General features: G+C 36.7%; 1 protein-coding gene across 1 annotated transcript in view; it reads right to left on the bottom strand.

The window, feature by feature from the left end:
- LOC140146705 (transient receptor potential cation channel subfamily M member 2-like) overlaps window positions 1-19,697 on the bottom strand; it is a 375,948-nt gene that overhangs the window by 36,928 nt on the left and 319,323 nt on the right. The window lies entirely within an intron of this gene.

The raw sequence follows: 19,697 nt of genomic DNA, 5'->3' as shown, positions 1-19,697 counted from the left end.
TTTGCGTATTTATGATTATTTATTTGCTTATTTACATTATCCACTCTGCAGCTTAAACGCAATAACCAATCAACTTCAAACTTGGTATTGTAAACTATAAACTTTTCTTTTTTTAGGTTCTTATTAGTAATTATGATTATTATGGACACATTTGAATTGTATATAAATTGCTTAAAATAGTATGTAGACGTAGATTTTTATTTATTGGAATTAATGTAATTTATACTTATATTTAAATGTATTTATATCTCAGTTCATCACATGGTATGATAAACCCATCACAAAAAGGTATCCAGTTTAATTTTGGTCCATAAGTCAAAGAAGGGGTGTTACCTACCAAAAGTATGTTATAGATGAATTTATTCCGTACAGTTTGATACCTCATTTGTCCAAATCGATTCATTATTGATGACAAAAATGGCCATTTGAATGCAATCAAATCAATGTTGAAAGTTGCAATAATTGCTATTGATTTGATCTTGCTGCTCAATATTCATTTTGTTTCACTGAGGGTGTGTGCCGCAGATGTCTGGCAGTCATTGATGCAGCAGGAGGACATACCAGATATTGACTTGAAGGTAAAACATTGAGCAAGTAGTACACAAATATCTGTATTCAATAAAACACACGATGTGAAGTCAAACAGTCTTAGTCCGTCTTTGTTATGGTGTACCTTTATGAAGAATCTTGAGAAGCAGGAAACCCACATAGGAATTACTGCAACTTTAAAATCCTGGGTAGGTGCATTCAAAAGGTCATTGTGTCATCAATTCTGCATCGATTTGGACAAATTAGGTATCAAACTGTATGGAATAAATTTATCTGTAACATACTTTTGGTAGGTCCTGATTTAGACCCCATCTTTGACTTATGGACCAAACTCAAACTGGATACTTTCTTTTTTGGATGGGTTTATCTAGTTTACAATATTCGATTTGAATTTTTTTTTTAATTTCTCTTTGAAATATATTGTACTTTTCTTCATCCATTAAATATATGATATTGATATATTATGCAATTGGTTACATATGGGTCTACAATATTATAGGCCTATACTACATTGTATCATTCATTCAATTCAATTTGTAAATATTCTTGCAATCTATGATGATTGATCCACGTGTGGCTGATCGGGTGATAGGATTGACTGAATGATGATTACTTGATTTATTGAATGAATTATTAATTGCTTTGTCGATTAAACCTGTTTGATTGATTGGCTAACTGATTTGTGTGAATATTGATTGATTTGAGTTTTACCCCTTGTGATTTGTGGTTAGTGATGTACATTATACATGCAGCCGAAGCAGGGTCTGTAGGTTTTTGCTACAGGTGGAAAAAAAACATGGTTTTAAAAAAAAATGCCAAAAATGGCAAAAACTAAAAAAAAAGTGATAAATGTATCACTTTTTGCATCTCAAAACTAATTATTTAGTAACAAAATATTACTTCTTGAGTGTAATGAGGCCAGATTTGTCCAATTATTAAGTAACATGTTAAGAAATTAAAAGGCATGGGTTTTCATTGTGCACTAGTGCACTTAAGACTTGAGATAAAAATATGTTGAATGATTTATTAAAAGTCATGTATTTCTGTTTATGTTCTTGATTAAATCAGGCACTTTTGCCAGCAAAAACTGAACTCTGACCGAAGTTGCTGGACTGATTGACTGTTGATTTCTTGACTGCAGTGAATTGTAATAATTTCTTAAATATTTCGGAGTAGACGGGTCCAGATTGTAGAAAGCATTTCATGTTCAAAGTGGATAAGTAAGAAGGTTAGGGTGACTTGAGGGTGCTGATTTCAAACAAAATGTTTATCACACTCAATTTTGGCGTCTTGACCCGATAAAGTGAAATTCAAAATGGCCGCATGTTTTATGGGTAATACAATGGTAAAAGAAAATAACAAGCTTTGGTTTCAGTCAAAACCATATCAAATTATTCCTCTGGTCCCAAGAAGGTATAGAGTTCCTCCACGTTTGACCTATGGCTAGGACTTCGCCCGCCACTAATTGCAACAGAAATCATTTTATACTACACCCCTGTTCCAAATTTTGCCTTTTTGCATTTTTCTCAAAAATTATAGCGCATTGGTGACAAGTAAGATATGTATATAATAGGGGCAAGGACTACAACTACTGCATTGGAAATTTTATTTCAGCACAGACAACAGTTGTGGAATTACAGCCAAAAATGATGGAAAACAATATTTGATCAATAAATCAATAACTACTTGCCTTGAGTTGCTGAATTTTCATTGCAGTAGTTGTAGTCCTTGCCCCTATAATATACATATTTCTTGTCACCAATGCGGTATAATTTGTGAGAAAAATGCAAAAATAGGCACAAAATTGGCCAGGGGTGTAGTACCCTTAATCACCAGTACTAAAGTCCCCAAAAGTCCAAGTAGTGGAACAGTGCCTAATTTGCATAAGGCCAATGTTGTCGAAACCCATACCAATTTAATCCTCTTGTTAAAGGATTCAGAAAAATTATTGCTTGACTTATCACCGATGTACATTTCTTAAGTCAAAATTTGGATTCCACAGGGGGGACACAAATTGAAAAATATGCACCGATTTTGATAAAAATGTTTTCATATATTTTGCCATACCTCAGGTGGTTTTTTACCTTGGTAACATGGCAAAGAAGATTGAACTCCATTCAGCCATGTTGACCTTGACCTATTTTGTGATGTTATTATTGTGTAAAAACCCGTCAAACAATGCAACTTTTCTTTCTCATCTTGATTTATCTTTGCCAAAGGAACAATTTGAGACAAGTTGGATTAAAATTGGGAGCACATTTCCATTGTCGATTGTGGACCCCATAATTTGACCTTTTTGCCTATAACTCAGTGTAATCGGAGACTGGTCAAACCATACTTTTTCCGAATCCTGCTGATGAGAGCAATACACTGGTATGGTTTTAAACAAGATTTGACAAATTTTGGATTTTCACCCCTGCATAGGCGGCCATTTTGTTTTTATTCAAATTAGGAACAGTTCCCGCACTACTTAACTTTTGGGGACTTTTGATATGTTCTGTAATATACTTTTCTGAAAGGAATAGTAATTAGGGACCGTTCACAAACACTTGTTTCGAGCCCCCCTTTTTGACATGAAATTATGGGTCAACCCCATAGAAAAGCATATAAACTCAATTTTTCTAGGAAAATTTGTGGTCATTTTTTTCAGGCCCCCCCCCTTAGGAGGACAAAAAATTTCAGGCCCCCCTTTTTGTATCAGCCCCCCCCTTACAAGTGTTTGTGAACGGTCCCTTAAATGGTGTCTGTTGCTATAAGTGGTGGGTTAAGCCATGATTTTCCTTAAATTGAATATACCCCTGTCCCGACCCATGTCCCCTGGGGTGGTGAATTATGGAGGTGGGGGTTATGCAAGGAAGGAAGAATTCTAGTTCCAGAAAAAGTAATCTCCCATCTTTAACATATGCCTACCCTTAATGTTAAGGGGTGGTGCAATAATTATGTGTACCCCCGGGGTGGTGAATGGTGGTGAATTCTCAAAATGGTCTGCCAAAATTCGCTTGCCCCCCCCCCTTTCCTTACACATGTACATTTTATATCCATACATTTTTTGGACCTGCCAAATTATTGGAGGGGGTACTCCCCCATCAGGGGCTGTGCAAGTACCAGTATAAGCCGGGGGTAGGCTAATATTTCCAAAGGGCCCGCCAAATATTGATTGCCTCCCCCCGGGTGCCTCCCCTCACAGTCCGCCAAAATATTGCTTGCCCACCCCACTCTTGGCCTGTCACCCCCCCCCCCCCTTGGCGCTGCTTTGGGATTTGCCCAATTTTGCGAGAGCAGCGAACAGGTAAATTTGCATATTTAATCGTTTCTGTACTAAGCCTTTTTCAGTAGAGCTTTTTATTTAATACCGACGCAAGCGTCCCATGAATGTGTGCCAAAATCCCCCCCCTTGGCTTGCCATAAATTGCTCCACCCCCTCCCTAGTTGGTCAAATATCCCCAGTACCCCCGGGCTCAAATTATTGCACAGCCCGGCCCCTCAGTTGAAAAAGTGAAGAGCCAATCGCACCAGCCCTTCGCACCACCAGGCCTACTCCTCCGGCATTCCGGTAGCTCTATGGTAAGTCTCGAACGACCCCACCCAGCCCACCCCACCCGTAGGATCTTTACCGCCTTGATATTTTGGATTTTTAAACCTTTTTTTTGTACATTTTCGGTCATTTTGACCATTTTGTCAAACCCCCCCCCTCTGAGTTGCTTTGTCTAACCCCTCTTGCCCCCCCCCTCCTCCGAAAACATCCTGGCTATGTCACTGCATCCAGCACATATCATGATATTACCTCACCATTTAATGTTTAGGCGTAGGCCTACTGTAGGCCTAATTGCCATTTTTAGACCAAAAAGAGTAGTTTGATGTCTCATATTTGCAGTAAAAACCATACAAAATATATTTAGCCCTTGTTTGAAAAAGCTGTTTGAGTAGAATACAAGTGCAAAACAAAAATAGGCTTTCTTTCATCAAGGAAATCAAAGAAATTACTCCCTTTTATTTTCTGGGCGCTAGTATGTCAAAAAAATGAAGCTGTTCAACAATGCATTATTATTTCATTTTTTTGTTACAAGTATTTTGCTTCCCAGAAATGCTTCAAATGAAAAAATATACCGCTTTTCTCGATTTTTTTGACACAGGTAGTTAGATAATAGTGTTTTGCTGTCATTGAAACTAAATTTAATCAATTTGATGTCTGAATTTTGTTATTAAAAAAAAAATCTGCACAACCAGAAAATCACATTCTGATCAAGTCGGGCATGAAAAGGTGCAAAATGGTTGCACAGTCTAATTGTGTGTCAAAAATGTATTTTGTGTTTATCAATTTGCCCCAATTTGCGTATATTTCTTTGTAGGTTACGCTAGCTTACCTTTTAAACATTTTACAGTGTGGATCAGGAGAAAACTTGCCTGCAGGAAAAGTATAAAGTCATGTTAGATTTGAATAAAAAAGTTGTAAGTTCTACGAATGATTTTTGTTATAGTCGCTTCTTGCAAAAACGCCCTCATCAAACCTCTGTTACAGGCTTACAGCTATCACTGTTACACATGATTCGATATTTCGTTCATGAATAGCGAGGCATATAGCAATTCAACGTAAGAGTATAGGTCCAATTAAGGGGTCGTCTCACAAAATTGGCTTATAAAGCCGCATCGATCAGCATTCAGTGATGCCAACGCAGCGCCTTAGGCGCACAATTGGGCTACTTGGCGATCACTTGCCGCTACTCAAAAAAGCCTGCCGCTACTTGTCTAAAATTGGGCTACTTTTGCCAGTCTCAGGCCGCGGCAGTAATTTGATATCTTTTCCTTTCAATTTAGCCGATTTATAAAGGATTTGAGTCTTTGAAGCTCTATTAAAATTGAAATTACAATGGGTTTTGTGACCATTTATTGATCGGTCAGTAACTTCCCAGTAAGTACCGGAAGTTTTAAAGTCAAGAGCTTTTCCGCCCAATTGGGTGTTTTTTAGTTCCTGTACATGTACGTAAATGTACCTGTGTGCAGTGCATTGAGAAGTATAATAGTGAACAATTGTTTGACCTTGTCGACTGTGTGAGTGTGTCATGGTGTTTCTTTTCGTCCATCAGGGTTGCCAAACCCGCGATTTGGGCGCCCAATTGGGCGATTTTCAACTTCCGTCCCGCGACAAAGAAAGTGCTCCCGCGATTTCGCGACTTTTGGGCTACTTTGAAAATCTCACCCGCGAAATGTATTAAATGTTGGGCGATCTGTGACAAAGCCGACTTCAAAACTTATTTTTTGATCATGATTGCCAATTCTTTCAATGGTCATTCAACAAAAGCGCCAAACAACTAATTCAATAAGCAAAAGTTACAAAACACTCTGTGGTCAGTGTGCTTCCCATGACAATGGCACGCACAGGGAGGGGGGCTGGTTAATCGCATCACATGTTGTTGCAAAAGACCACTTGAGCTGGAGGATTATCCTTAGAATATTCCCATCTAAATACTCACAAGTGGTTTAAAGCCTTAATGTACGATCTTTTTAAATTTTTAGATTTTTCTTTTTTTCTTCTAAAATGATAATATGCAATCATTATGAAAGTTCCCAATACATTTGGACGCGAAAAACATTGGGAATTTGCAAAGAAACAACATCATAAACTTCACCTCTATCACTCGAAACATCTCGCACTATTTGGATTAGGACAGCGAGTACGGCCTCAGAGTTAGTCTCCTACGCGGCCAGTTTGGTTACGCTCCCTCCACATGTGGAGGTAGCGTAACCAAGCTAGTTTTGTACGAGACTACGGTTTGCGATCGTGGCCGACATAAAGTCATAATCTAAAAAAATTATGACTTTATGTCGGATCAACAGAAAATCGTCCCGTTTTACTACAAATAGGACGAATTTAACAGTTTGCTCATAGATTTAAGTTAGAACATGTGTAAGTATTACAAATATGCCAAAAAATCGGTTTTGAAAAAAATAAAGGTAAATTCTGAAAAAAGATCGTACATTATGACTTTAAGACGACTTAAGTAGCTTCTTAGTGTCAGCGGGGTGCCAAGTTTAAGTTTTTATTTCAACATAAGTTTTTTTTTTTCTGTTGGCGGTTCTTTTGAAATAAAAATGTAAACACCTACCGCACATTTTCTTTTGAAACGGCATGATGATCAAAGGTACTGGCCGTTTTGAATTTGATTAAAAATATTACACGCAAATGTTGTTATCACTCAGCTGAAGGCAACTTTTTGTAGGCCTATCCCCCTCCCCTATATTGCAATGAATGGCATGTATATTAATAAATGTGATTGTTTTCCTGGCATTTTTTTAAAAATAATTTTTAATTTGTTTCAGCATTTCCTAAAAATTAAAAAATTAAGTCAAAAGTCAACATTTTATTTTCCTTGCCGTTTATTTTTTTCTTAAATTTTTTAAAATGTTTGTTAGTTTTTCATTATTTCAATTTGCAGTTTAAACATTTTTCTTTCAATTTTATTTTAATATTTCCACAATAATTCACAAATAAATTTTCCTTGAAACAGTAGGCCTAGCTAGGCCTATAACAAAAAATCAGTTTTTGTTATTTTTTTTTGTAATTTATTTTAGCATTAAAAAAATAGAAAGAAAGTGGTGTAGAACCCCCTGAGCCGTCTTTTAGTTTTTTTATATTTTTTTTAACTTTTTAAATTTTTTGTTAGTTTTTTATAATTTATTTCAGCTTTTCCCAAAAATTCCAAAATAAACGGGGGTATAGAACCCCCTCAAATCGACTTTAAATTTTTCTTCCGCTTTTTTTTAAAATTTTATTTTTTTTCCAGTTTTTGTTGTTTTTTTAGAAATTATTTCAGCATTTTCCAAAAATTTCAAAATAAAACGGGGGTGTAGAACCCCCCTAAATCGACTTTAAAATTTTGGGCGATTTTTTGGCTATTTGGGCGACATTTCACGGCTAATACCCGCGACTTGGGCTAAAAAGTTTTGGCAACCCTGTCGTCCATGGGCAATGGGCATGGTAGTACGTAGTGCAGAACATGTATGCTACATTACCGTAGAAATCGAGGTAGCAAATTCCGTCGACCGACATGAGTGTGTGTCTACTCTCATGACTCTAGTCTAAGGTAAGCTGGTAAATCTCTATTTCACATGTTCATAATAATTGTATTAAAAATCATGATTACTTTAAGCTTACTTCTTCTCCTAGTCAGCTAGTCCTATATGTATGCTGTTACCCGGGTTACCTGTACGTGCTGATCATCATGATCATGTCACATGTGATGCTGTACCCCCGGGCTGTACCTCAATTAGAGGCAGTGGCGGTGCCACGAGGGGGGGGCATGGGGAAATGCCCCAGTCAGAACCCTTGCCCCCCCCCCTTTTGCGCCCAGTAAAATCCCAAAATAACAAAAATTCCCACTTTTTACAGGATTTTTGGGCATTTTTTTAAAAAACTTTGCCCCCCCTGAAATTCACTTTGCCCCCCCCACGACAATTCCCCCGCCACAAATTCCTGGCACTGCCACTGATTAGAGGTTAATGACTGCGCATCAGTTGTTTGGTACTTTTACTATTGTGAAATGACTAAACATTGTGTGCTTTGGAACCGAGGAATATCCTGAGGGGCGCCCGTACAGTTTTACCCCTGGTCCTGGAGTTTTACCTAGATGCACGATCCCGATTGATATCAGAAGATATATGGTTCCTTTTTTTATCTTTCAATATTTATTGGTTTTTATTCATAAACAAAAAATAATTATGACAATTAACATCAAATCATACACAAAAAGCCCACAAAGGTACGGTAGTGCTCAACAATACACAAATTATGCAGTCACTTCTACCCAGATATAGGCCTACTACATGTAAACCGGGGGGTGGGGGGTCACTCACTATTTGACTTGCTACGCACCCGCGTCCATTCAGAAAAACATCTAAAAGGGTATGTTTTTCACCACAGTGTCGTCAACGTCATTTTGAAAATGGGGTCCTTTTTCAGCCAGATCCTAAGACGTTTGGGGTTAGTATTATTATTGTTTGAGTGAATTTGCACTAATTTGATAAAAATCACAACTTTTTAATTGATTCTTGTTACCGTTGTTCATGTTTTCTTTAGTATAAATTTATAGTCTGCAACATCAAAAAGACACTTTGTGTATGATGTGTATCAAATTAGCTCATTTTCTGTTTACGCCACTTAGGGTATAAATCGGACATTTTTCAATTGACGCCATTTTAGGGTATGGTTTGTGCATGTGCTACGCCATTTAGGGTAAGATTTTGCATGTGTTTCGCCATAAAGGGGTGCAATTTGGTTATGTGAAAATTTGCCACTTACCGAATTGTGACGTCATAAAATTTTCTTTTTTGCATTTCAACATTTTCATGACCATATTTCAGTAGAACATGATGAAAAACATCCACAGTCCAAATTTGGTGGGAATCGGATCATGAGGGCCCGAGATATGGCCGCATGAATACCTAATTAGCCCCATTGAAATCAGTGTAATTAGCCCCAATTTACACTGATTTCAATGGGGCTAATTACGTATTCATGCGGCCATATCTCGGATCCTCATGATCCAATTCCCACCAAATTTTGACTGTGGATGTTTTTCATCATGCTCCACTAATACATTCAAAACACTGAAATGCAAAAAAATTTTGTGACATCATCAATTCGGTACTCTATTAAGGGTGCATTTCAGAGGTGGTCGGACGTGGGTGGGTAGCACTTTTGTGTGAGAGTGACCCCCCCTCCGGATGTAATCATGCTATTAAATAACCTGTTCATATGCACAAGGTCACAATATAATCAAATCTCCATTTACGAAAGTGGCAAGAGAGTTTCGTTTTCTTTTTAGCAATGAAATACTCTGTATCTCTGTTTATTTTAATAAAAGCCTTAAGACCAATTGTATTGGCAGTTTTGTTTTGAAATTCACACACATAGTATTTGACACTCAAAAACAAGTAGGCCCCTATGTCAAAAACATATCATCGAGCACCCCAAAATTGTTTTCAAAGGTTTTTATAATTTTCATCACCCTGTATACATAGAAGCAAGCATCGCACCCAGGGTCTATGCTATAACACATACATTTTCTGTTGGGCCATTTCAGGCTCTTTTTGATTTTGTGGTCCTAGATTGAACTTAATACTCAGGCACTGAAAAGAAAAAGGGACTCCCAAACTACCGTCTCAACAAAAATAGTGCCTGTGGAATGGGGTCCCTGGTTCAAGCTTAATTATTTTCACCCTTGATGTCAAAGTATTATCTTCTAAATAATAGTGTTCACATTTTGATGAAGTTGTTGAAACAATTGATTCTAAGGGAGTGTTCATAAATACTTGGTGGGGTGGGTTGGAAAAGTTAGAACCTCGGACATCAACATTTTTTTTAAAAAAAAAAAAGGGTGTATTTTTTATCCCCCTCTCATGGTCTAAAGTTTTTGGACCAACCCCCTTCATGTCCTAAAAAAGAAACCAACAATATTAGCTATAAAAATTACCATTTGGATTTATTACTCATTGGAGTCATAGTGTTACACCCAAATTGTAAAGCGCACACATTGTGTTAATTTGAAGCTTGAGAGTACATAATTTAATACTGGTACTTAAAGCCATCAGTGTTGGAGGACTCGGACTCGAGTCCGAACTCAAGTCCTTTTTTCAAGGACTCGGACTTGGACTTGGACTCTGACTCGGACCCCAAGGACTCGGGGACTCGGCTTCGAGTCCTCCCCGAGTCCGGCAAAATAGGGTCTTTTTATTAGGTCTTTTATTTTCATTCATTGTAAACTTCCTATGCTTGATTAATGATCACATCACGTGATTAATTTAAGTAATTTTGCATGCAAATAAATTCAGTTTGTAAATAAAAGTCCAACCAAAAAGCAAGCTTGCTTTCAGTTATATCTTTAAATGGTTAAATGGATTGTTTGTTTTGACACGACTGCTTTGTTAGACACAAGTCTAGAATGTACATGAATAATATCTTGGGGCACTTAAGTTAAATTTTAGCAGGGGTGTGCGTCACGAACTTTGGGAACTAAGAACTGATTTGGGGGGGGGGGGGGTATAATAGGGGCTTGATGAACTGAAATTTCAACATTTTTGTGGAGGTCTGTGAACGTAAATTGGGCCAAATTATTTGGAGCTAACAAATTCAAAAATGTTTCCAAATTTGAGCTTAAGAGCTACAATTTTCAGAGTGTTAGGCTCAATGAACTGGAGCATGATGCAAATGTGATGGGTCTAAGGAACGCACAAAAATTTGGAATGTGCATGCCTTCTCGTACATTATCACAGACCTTTAGGCCGTATAAAATTAATATTTTGGTTCTCGCCCAGAGGATTTTCATGAATTGATGAGGGAGGGAGGTGTTTTTTGTTGGTTTTTTTTTTTCAGTGTAAAATCAGCATTGTCTGTAGTTTTCGGTCTTTTCCAACAGTGCCCGAGGAAACGATGAGGCACTTTTTTTTTTTTTTTTCAAATGTGAGATTCTGAGGTATAAACCCCCTAGAGTACCACAAAAAGACATGGAAGTGGTCCTTGTTCTCTAATAAACTTTATATTTATGTATGAAAAATTCATAAATCATTCCAAAGTCTAAAAATTTTTTGATCCCCATTTTTTTTTATCCCCCTTTCTAGGACCCAATTTTTTTTTGGATACCCTTATTTTCCACCCCCCCCCTGCCCCGCCAAAGTATTTATGACCACTACCTAAAGAAACTGGTTCCATCAAAATTAACTGGTCCAGGGGATATATATACTAATACTATAGCATTGATGGTGAAATAAACACAAAATGATAAATAACCCTGTAAATATAAGCATCAATAATATGCTTTCCAGCAATGAATATAGGCCTACTTTTAGGCCAAATAAAAAATAAAACATGTTTCCGTCCGGGTTTTCGAAAAAAAGGAGGAAGAGGGGGCTTTTTATTTTCTATTTTTTATCGCAAAATTGGTGTAAATACCCATACTTAGAGGGCTGTTTTAGCGTATACAATATTAATGCCTAGAAAAAGGAGGAGGCCCTTTTTTATTTGTTATTCTGGGAGTTACACCCCCTCTAATGATCACAAAACCTTCCTAAAATGTTTCTTGTATCTTAACAAGGCTATAGAAAGCATCCCAACTTCTTAGACATATTTTTTGAAAAGTTATAGCTAAATTTCAAAAAATAAAAATATATTTGAGGAAACCTCAAAAAAGGAAGCGGGAGGGGACGTGAAACATGTTTATTTTTTTATTTGGCCTTATATAAAATGGTATCCGGGAATGGTATTTTATTATACCATTCTCATCTCAAAATTGATGTTCAGCTATGAAAAAAATAGGGTCAAAACTTTTGACACATATGCATTGCATGGCCATCTACAAGTTCTAGCACAATATACTGCTGCATGCAATTTAGGTACCGTAATGTTTACACATCTCATCTGCCTGTAGATTAGTGTGTTCTAATGTGATTGTACATAATATACATGTACATGTACCTGTACAGTTCAGCCATGTGATATGCATGAGTTCACAAGGTCACAACTGTACACAAACTGTATGACAAAACATCTCGACATTTTATAGTGAGGGGACTTCTCAAAAATGTACAGGGTTCTTATTGTTTTTTAAGGCCCTAGCTAAGCTGGATAAGAAATGATATGGTCTATATTTATACATGAAGGAGTGCTCAGAAATACCTAGGTGGGGGGGGGTTAAAATGTAGGGGGGTCATGACACTTTTGGAGTCCTGAATAGGAGGTGGGGGAAATGTTTTGGGTGTATGAACAGGGCCGGGGTGTCAAAAAGTTTTTGGGAAATGTAGAGAGGAGGTGTAGAAACTTGAGCATAAAGCAAATGTCACAGTAAAACCGGAACAAGAGTAGGGCCTACATTCATAAGTGATAAAGGGCAGGTTTATTTGATCAGGTAATTTTATGTATTTTAATAAATCATTCAATAGATTGGCATACATGTATATGGTCATGTTGTTATACTGGGCACCCAAAAATGGTTGTGTTGTCACATTTTGCTAAATCATTTCTAATTCCTATATTTTTGCTAAAAGCCAGGGCTGTGAACTCTCACACATTGGCCGTGAGTCTAACGCATTGGGTCACTTTCTCACGGTCTCACGCCAATGTAGTATAATCTCACGCAAAAAGTCGAAAAATTAGTAAAATCTCACGATCAGCACTAATAATTTGTTTTCCATACCCCGTAAACATAGCCTGCTAGTGGTTCAGCCGAAAGTTGCGTATTTAAAACAAAAGTAAGGAATTTACATGAATCTGTAATTTAGATACGGTACTAACAGTATTCAAATGGGCCTTCAACTTCGTTATATAACTGCTGTTTTCTTTGTTTTTTGCCAAATTTTTCATTTCGAAAATACCAAATGATAATTTGAATGACTTCCTTCACTTTTAAGCAATTTATAAACAATTTTAATTTTTTTTACACTTTCGCTGGGATCACTGAAAGGGTCTTTAATTTAAAAGTTAATTAGTCAGGGGTGGTGCCGACTGCCGGTAGCGAATGTAAATCCAATTGGAAGTTGGTGTCCCAGCCCCCAACTCAACACAAAAGTTGGCAACCATGAGAGTTACCAATCTTTTAAAGACCCCCTTTGCAATGAATTTTCATCAAATTTACCCCCCTTTTTCATGCAAAATCAAGGACAAAATTTGGCCCAAAACAACCCCGTTTTTGTGGTTTTCAATGACTAGAATTTCCAACAGGGGCTTCTTTTGTTATCCTGAATGGATTGATGAGGGTATTTATACGGTTGCTGATCTGGATCGGGGCTATAATTTTGTTAAGACCTTTGAGGGTCTTGTGATCGAGTTTAATATTCCCATCAAACTAAAGGGGCTTCTTTTGTTATCCTGAATGGATTGATGAGGGTATTTATACGGTTGCTGATCTGGATCGGGGCTATAATTTTGTTAAGACCTTTGAGGGTCTTGTGATCGAGTTTAATATTCCCATCAAACTAAAGAGAAAGTATAATTTCCTCATGAATGGTATCCTTCTTGACTGGTTCTACAATCCTCCTAATGTTGATGTGAACATATTTGATGAAATTGTTGAGGGCCTGATCAAAGCTGACAAGGCAACTCGTCATTGCTACTCTGTTCTAAAATCTTGTAGTAAAGCTGATCATGCTGAAAACTTTTGGACAGAATCCTGTGATGTAGCTGAGGACGACATTAATTGATCCGATATTCATGCCAACAATTTCAAATGTTTTATGGATGCTAAAATCAAATCTTTTTACTTCAAAATAATCCATAGGGCTATTTGTACAAATTAATTCCTGCATAAGATAGGCAGAATAACATCTCCCCTTGCTTCTTTTGTGCCTGTCCACCGAAACCCTTTTATTTATTTTGTGAATGTACTATTATCACTCCTCTTTGGGATAATCTCTTGGTTTGATATCACTAAGATGAATCAAACCTATCCACATTTGAGAGATTATTTGGAGTTACTTAGGACGTTTCTCCCCATAGTACTTGCATTAACTTTTTATTTCTCTTTCTTAAATTTTATATTCATAGATGCAAATTTCTCTTCAGAATTTCCGCAATTTTGTTAAGCTTAAATTCAACATTGTGTACAAAATTGCTGAGAAAAATGGCAATCTTGGCAAGCACTTTAAAAAGTTTTCTTTCGACATTGATAAAATTTGATTGCTTTTTTTTTCAAGTAACTTTTATATTATGTATTTATCATGGCTAGATTGTTTAAGTGTGTGAGTATAATATGAATCGTTTTTCTTGTTTGTCTGTCTTTTTGTATGTTTTGTGTGTTCGTTGTCTTCGTCCATAGTCTTTGTCTCGTCTGTCTCTCTTTGTACCTGTCGCTCAAAAAGAATTTTTTGATTATATGTAATTGTTCATGATCGTTGGGAACTGATGGTTCATTCTGTATGTCTTTTCTCCCTCCATCAGTTCCAAGCACAGGGAATAAAAATAAAATAAATAAAAAATAAATTCCAACACCCATTTTCAATGACTAGAATTTCAAACACCCCTTTTCAGTGACACTAAATATTGACATAAAATTACCAGATTTTCCCAAAGTACTTTTATCCAAATTTCGTGGACAGTGCAAGTGCAAATTAAATACCCCCTATTTTGCTGATTTCAAGGTCAAATTTCGCGGACTGTCCAAAATAAATACCCCATATTTTTCCAATTTCGCGGTCCTCGCTACTGATAAAAAATACCCCTTTTCCGCTTATTTGGTAACTCTCATGGTTGTCAATTTTGTGTTGAGTTGGGGCCGGAGTTGGTGTGCATTAAAGGACTATTTCGTGATCCTAGCATCCTCTTTTTATGACATTTTTCAGTGCATATCCACTAAAAAAGCATATTCCCAAAATTTCAGTTGATTCCGATATTGCGTTATGAAGTTATGCATGATTATGTGTATTACACTGCTCCATAGATAATACGTTGTAATTTCGTTCTGGTGCACCAGAACGAAATTCAAATTTCACGATATCTTTGCTAAACGAATTAATCTGCAAGAAATATTTTGTACATAAACATTATGTAGCCAGAGATTTCCAGTGATATAAAAATCTCAACTTTTTTTGAGAAAAGTGGGGGGATGAGGCTGTGGATCACGAAATGCCCTTTTAATTTGCATAGTTTTAAAATCTTTTTGTTTTTAATTTTCGAACTATAAAGGCCACTAATAGTTATCTTAAAATAAACTACTAAAAGGATTTAACAAGCTTTTAATGAAAGGGGGATAACCCGATTTAACTATGTAAAGTTTTCTTCTTGATTGAATGACCTTTACCATCGATTCCCATGAAGTCTCATGCCGGTGTTTCAATTAATTTTTATATGAGAGCTAAAAATGTAATTTTCTAGCCCCATAGGAACACTGTGTATATTAGTTGGTCGACCAAAAAGGTGCACCTTTTCATTCATAACATTCAAACTAAATATCTTTGAGTCCTGAAATTTCACAGGTTGAATAAGAAAAATAGTATCTTTCGTTTGATTCCAAAAGTTATACCAGGGTAAAATCTGGGGTTCTGGGGATGAGGTTATTAGCAATTGGGTATGCCCCTTTAATGTAGTGGAATTATGTGTAATGCAATCCAATAGGCTTTAAATCATGTGTTCGTGTAAATAAAAAGGATGAAACTTAGGACAATTCTAAGCCTGTAGTGCTAGTGTTGTGTAGTTTATAAAATGCATGTGATTTAGATTGAATGTAAAGTTGTTTTTGTTTTATGTTCCAAGTAATTAATTATTTGATTATTAGCATGAGAGTGAATTCGTCTGGTGAAATGCGAATAAAGTTGTTAGCATCTAGCGAACAAAATCGCCCCACCCCTTGGGAAAGAAGCACTTTTTAAAATCAGTACCCCCAAAAAAAAATCATGCGTAAGTTAAAAAGTATGGCAATATTTTGTGTTTATCATAGGCCGAATAAGGGGTGGTGCAATAAATACAAGCTGGGGGCATGTACCCTTTTTAGAGTGTAATATTGAAAAGATGGGGCATCAATGTATGCCAAAAATTGCTTGTTCCCTCCCGCTTATAACTTGCCAAAATTTGAACCCCCCCCTCTTTGGCTTGTCTTCCCTTAATTTTACACCCCTCTTTCAAATTATGCAAAAATTTGCTTATATTGGGCATTCAAAAGTCACTCAAGACACTAATAAAAATTCCCTTTAAAGGGAAAGCCAGCTTCAATGCAGAAGATGCCTTGTAATTAGTTTGGGTGGTGGCATTTTTAGGATCACTCTTTTTATGATCCATCATGTTTCATGACAGTCCACCAAACCATCAATGATGAGAACATGCACACAGAAACAGCAAACCAAACAACTCCTATAACTTCCTGTCAATTAATTACTCCAAATTGTTCTGTCTTTTTGTCTTTTCTGCCTTTTAGGCTACCCTTAGCTCATTATTAATATAAAGAAATGCAGTTTTTAGTTAATTGGCTAAAACTGCCATCCTACTTGCCTTATACATGCACATTAATTTTATATTAATTCGCAATTTATACTTAATATAGCACATTATAAAATGTATAAAGACTGATATTGTTCAATTATAATAGGCCTACATGTATATAAATTATACCCATTATTACCCATATCAAAAATAGGCCCTGAAATTGCATCGAATTGTTCCCGTTGAAAAGACAAAACTGATGTTTAAGATATAAATTATTTCATAAATGACATTTTGAGTCATTTTTATCCATAAAACGATACAGATTATAGGATATTTTTACTTTGACTTTTACGTCCATAAAGGTTTTAATCATGTTATCAATACACTCACATCTCATGCTGTGCTGATCTCCAGGAGGTCTGCGAATGTAAATCTAAGAACGCCTGATAACAAGGATTCTATAATTTTCTTTCGTTGATATGCTGTGGAAACTATTATAGGCCTGGCATGAACTTTTAATGTCATATTTCCTTCAAACCATAACTTTTGAAATTCTCACTGTTTTCATTCGTTGAAACGGCAAAACATACTTTCTTTTTCTTACAAATCCAATAACAGGTCTATTATATATTTTCACCATAAAAAAGTTCCGCAAAGTAATTCAAACCAATGCTAGTACCCCGTAATCTCTTTAGCAAACAAAGACGATCTCCGAATTAGATCATAGCCAGCTAACGCTGGCGAAAATGGCATAGAGTGCACAGTGTCGGTACTTCGTTACTTGAGTTACTTGGCACGTTGTACAGATGTACCACCTTTGATAGCGTATGTAAACATGTGAGTTCTTTGAGTCAATGTGTGCAATTTAATACTATGTGTACCAGAGCATGCACTGACGTAAGTCTCTCGAGGAAGCAAATTGGACTCCAGTTGCTTCATGCAGAAATCCTTGATATAAAATAAGTCATGGACAATGTTGCAGTCGAGTCCTCTTTGTCCGAGCCCGAGTCCTTGGTGTCCGAGTCAGAGTCTCTGCCAATTTCTGATGTCTGAGTCTGAGTCCTCAATGTCCGAGTCTGAGTCCTTATACATGTACATGTATGTATTAAATTTAAGCCCGGGGTTTTCACCAATACATGTACATGTACTTTATCAACTGCATGCAAAATTACTTCATCTTATACTTTAAATTGATCCATGATCAAGCTATATAAGTAAAGAAATTAAGTACATTGTACCGGGTGTCCCAGAATGATATATACCAGGAAAGTTGATTTTTTAAGGTATGAAGAGTATTACTATTGGTAGTATTGTTATAGATCTACATATATTTTTTAGGAATTTTAGATTTTCAAAATTGCATGTTTCTAGAAGAAGTTACAGGATATTGCGTAAAGAGTGCACACCAGTAAATACAAGTCTCCTACACCCTGGGAGGAAAAAAATCAGTGTTTCAAACGAGGAAACGTGCAAAAAGACTAAATTAAATCCATTGGAAAAGGCTTAAAACCCAACTTTTAGGCCCTGATTCATATTTAATCCTCATTTAGGCCTGGGAAATAGATTGTCTGTGAAAAATGAGCAGGATCCTACTTTTTATGACGATTTGGCTAAACTTTCAAAATGTGTTACATTTCAGAAACCCCAAGCTATTCGTAAGGTGGCGTAGGCTGCATGTGCTATAGGGTGATCTTGTCGGCATTTTTCTGGAAAAAATGCAGGACTCCGTATATAATTTCTACAATGGATGTCTTCATCTGACCTTCAACTTGCAGAAAGGGCAAGTTTTGAAGAACTGAGTCGCTCTGGAGTCAAGAAAATCACGTTTTCCCGGACCCTGTTTGTGTACAAAGTCAATGGGGCCTATTTACTGGTGTGCACCCTGTACAATTTTGACCTTTTGACCTCTGTCATATCGTTTTCGCCCAGTTTAAAAGTGTTATTGATAAAATCCTTCAAAGCTTACTTACAAATGACTGTGTAGCATATCAATTAAAAGGTTTCTACACCAGGCACAAAAAGAAACTCGTCACTTATATTCATCCTTGCTGTTCAATATCTTATATTCTGAAATATACATTTTGTTAATTGGACTTTGCTTTCTTATTTGACACCCTGTTTCGTGAAAAACGAACAAGAATTGACCAAGATGTGCACCTCCAAAGCCTCAAACCCCAAAATCAAAAGTAGCATTTTCAACGATTTTCAATGGGAACGCATCGTTGTATTGCACACAAGCACCACAGGCCAATCAATAAAGCACACAGTGGACAATGTAACAGGCACAATTGAATCGTTAAAATTGCAACTTTTCATTTTGGGGTTTGAGAGTTTTGAGGCGCATATCTTAGTCAATTCTTGCTCAATGTTCACGAACAGGGTGTCAAATGAGAAAGAAAAGTCCAATTAACAAAATGTATATTTCAGAATAATCCAAAATTATCAAGTTATATTGAACAGCAGGGATGAATATAACTGATGAGTTTCTTTTTGTGCCTGGTGTAGTCTGTTTAGCAAACTACCTGCAGATTTCTGACTATTGAAGGAGTATAACGGTAAGATTTGCATACAAATAAGGCCTAAAAATGCATACTAAGATCACTCATAACTTTTAGATCATCTTGTGGATGAGTGTACATGCATGATAATGCATTGCAAGACTTGCAAATTTGACACTGCTGGCATAGAACTGCAAAAGCTTAAGAAAATCATTCCCATCATGGTTCGAGCATGCATTTAGAAGGCCGTGATTGGCTATTTTGAACCTCTTATTGCATTGGACACTTGAACAGGTAAGCTTAAAAATTACACTGGCCGTCAGCTTTAACATGTTTTAGGCAAGCAAATTTTCATCACTGAACCCAGGCTCTACTCCTAGAGCTTATGTTAAAGTTACTAGCCATGTACAGTGGTGTAGCATGAGATATCCTATGGGGGAGGGGTGGGGGTGGCACAGACCACTATGGGGGGAGGGAGCACCACCGGGCCCTAGGGGCACCTAAGCACTTTTTCTGCAATTTTCCTCTGGGATTTTCTAAATTTCAAATTGATGACAGGGGACATGCCCTTTCACCCTCCCAACACCCCTGCAACAACCCCCCCCCCCCCCAACACCACCCTGATACACCACTGCCCATGTATTTTCTCCTCATTTGCTTATGCAATTTGCTTATTGCTTGCTTTTATTTATTTAGAGATGGAAATGGCAAATCATGAAATTAGTTAACTGTAATTTTGTCATTTGCTA

This window comes from Amphiura filiformis, chromosome 2 (assembly GCF_039555335.1).
Source record: "Amphiura filiformis chromosome 2, Afil_fr2py, whole genome shotgun sequence".
NCBI classification, from domain to species: Eukaryota; Metazoa; Echinodermata; class Ophiuroidea; order Amphilepidida; family Amphiuridae; genus Amphiura; species Amphiura filiformis.
This window is presented reverse-complemented; position numbering and strand designations above follow the sequence as displayed.